Below are 3,070 nucleotides of genomic sequence, written 5' to 3'. Positions count from 1 at the left end.
AGGGGGTCTAGCAAAATTTGACTGAAGACCTAGATTAGGCCGAGGGAAAGAATTAGGTAGTGGTGCAAAATTGGGCCTCTAGGGACTAGGCTGCCCTTGGTTGTGAAAGTTGGATGGACCTCCTTGATTCCCTTGACTCCATAAAAAATTAGGGTGATTTCTCCACCCTGGATTGTAAGTGTTGCTAAACGGGTTGTTCAGGTAAAGAACATTAACACTTTCATTGCCCCTAGAACTGTTAGGGCATTCTTCCATTACATGTCTAGGGGAGTGACACCAGTTGCACATAGAGACCTGATTTTGGACTTGGTGGACTGGGGCATGTGCTTTAGGGATAAGGGCTTCTATTCTTTTAATAAGGTTATCTAAATGGGCCTCCTTGGCTACTATCCCATCGACATAGTACTCTTTACCTCCTATAGTTCTCTCACTTTCCTGAGTAAACTCTCATTCTCTTATCTTTTCAGCTAGGTCAACCAAAAAGTTACAAGCTTCGTTTTTGTCCGCATAAGCTGTGAAGCCTGTAGGATACATAAACTCTAACATCTGCTTGATATGGTAGTCTATCGCTTCATAAATTATTTGGCAAAGATGCCACTTGTCAATCCCATAATGGGGACACTCTTGGAGAAGGTTTTGGAACCTTTCCATGAGTCTAGAAAATGACTCTTGAGGTTTTTGTCGGAACTGCATGATCTCGCTCTTAAGTTTGTTTGTTTTATGCAAGGGAAATTTTTTTTTTAAGAATGCTATCGTAAACTGATCCCATGTGGTAATGGAATTAGTTGGTAGCCTATATAACCATCTTTTTGCTCCATCCTTGAGCGAAAAGGTAATGCATCTAAGTTTAACAGTATCATCACTGAGCTGTTGTATCTTAATGAGGACACAAACCTCCTCAAATTCTCTCAGGAACAAATAAGCATCTTCAAAAGATAGCCCATGGAAGTGGGGTAACATAGTGATGAATTGAGTTTTAAGCTCATAATCGTTCCCTGTGGTAGCTGGTAATCTAATGCAAGAAGGTTGGGTTGTCCTGGCTGGGTAGAATCTATCCTTTAAAGTAGGCTTAGGTTGTTCTGTCATTCTAAAAATAGGTACTCTTACTAAACGATTGGTAGAATCACGGGATCACACAGTCATGCAACAGAAGACTACCCACAACTAGAGTAAGACAAGCACAAAAGAATGGAAAGAAAAACTATTTTTTTTTCTTATTTGATTTTTTTTATTTTTTTATTTTTTTTGGATATTTTTTGGCTTTTTGGGAGCTTACCGGTAGGGATCCGGGGTTGCTCAGGTCAATTCCTGAGGTACTGCTACAGGGCGAAACCTGTCTTTATTATACTGTGAGGCATAACGACCTCCATTGATACAACTATTATTGTAAGTTGATCTTCTCAGGAATTCAACAAAAGAAAAATTAAATAAATAAACAAAACAAAGCAAATAAAGCACTCCGAATTACCAAAAGAAAGCGAAAAATAGCATGGAACTGTCTCCCCGGCAACGGCGCCAAAAACTTGTTTGAGATTATAAATGTAACCGTAAGCGTACGGATTAGTGTAGCTACGGGTCGAACTCAGGGAGAGCAGCCAATTTATTTATTTTTCTTGTAATAATGTGAAGGTGAACCTATTAATGGTTGTGATCTAATTCTAACTACCGTCCTAAACATATATATCTAAAATAACGTCCTAACCATTCGTCATCTAAGAATTTAAAGACGCAAGCCACGCAATTAAAATTAAATAAATAAATAAGTAAAAATAAACAACCCATGCAATTAAAAATAAAAAATAAAGGAAAAAAAATACTAAAATAAAAATAAAGTAAAAGAAAGGGGAGAAAGCTAGAGAGAGACTCACAAGTAGGTTTCTCTACTTAGCCCGAGGGATGCATCATAATATGATCTTCCCTACTTGACCAAAGAGTCACTCTTACAAAGGTTACTCTACTTGGCTTTAGGGAAAGGGAGACAATTAAAATAAAAGCAATAAATTGATGGTTCTATGGCTAGGAGGGGCAAAGCCAACACATACACTAGCCATGAACCTTGGGGGAAAGGGATAGCAATAATGTAACGACCGAAATTAAAATCCTAAATTAAGAAAGAAAGGGCAGTCAGAAGAGGGAATGAGAGGGGAGAGAGAAGACTATTGAGGGAGTCTACTTACTTGAACTTCAACCCTTGAACTTAAAAGCTTGGGTGATTTGAGGAACTACTAGTACTAAAAACCAGATTTGGAATAAACCAAATCTGAAATTTCTAGTACTAGAGAAAACAAATCTTGAAGCAAAAAAAAAAAATAAAAAATAAAAAATAAAAAATAAAAAAACTAAACTTGAAAAAAAAAGATGCTCCACGGCTCGTGAACTTGTCACCTAGATCTAGGCCTAGAACTATAACTTTAAAAATTACAACTCAATTGCATAAATCATAAACATAAAAGGCTAAATAAGAATAAAAGAGTGATTGCATTAATTGACATAAAAAAAAACTATTACAAAAGTGATTAAAGCAAAAATAGAAAAGAACTAAAACTAAAGAGTGAGAGAGGGAGAGAGAGAAGAAAACTAAGCATAAACTAGAAAATAAGCTAAAGGGAATAATAAATAGGAGGTGGGAGAGAAGGGGCTTTTATAGGGCTTTTGTCTTGCCTCCTTCCTTCTACAAGTCTTCTTTAAAAAAAGAAAGAAAATAGAATAAAATTAAATCTTGGTAAAAATCTTTATTCTCTGAGATATTGTATGAGGAAAGAGAGAATCTGTTTCCAAAATTAACAAATTCTATTCATTCCTTACAATATTAACCAATATCTTGCAATCTTGATTAAATCAGAAAGGAATCTCTACATAGTATCTTCAAGATCTTGTGAGGTGGCAAGGAGAGAGAATAATCTTCAGGATTTTATAGGAGAAATGATGATATACCAATGAGTGGGTCCCACCTTTGGATTGGTTCTTGATTCACTTTAAGCACTTTCTCTTGTAGACATAGAAACTGAAAAAAAAATAAGAAAAATAAAAATAGTACTATCCAAAGTGGGGCAAAATATACACTTATATC

Source organism: Macadamia integrifolia, chromosome 1 (genome assembly GCF_013358625.1).
Source record: "Macadamia integrifolia cultivar HAES 741 chromosome 1, SCU_Mint_v3, whole genome shotgun sequence".
Taxonomy (NCBI): domain Eukaryota; kingdom Viridiplantae; phylum Streptophyta; class Magnoliopsida; order Proteales; family Proteaceae; genus Macadamia; species Macadamia integrifolia.
The sequence above is the reverse complement of the archived record's forward strand: the minus strand, read 5'-3'. Positions refer to the sequence as shown.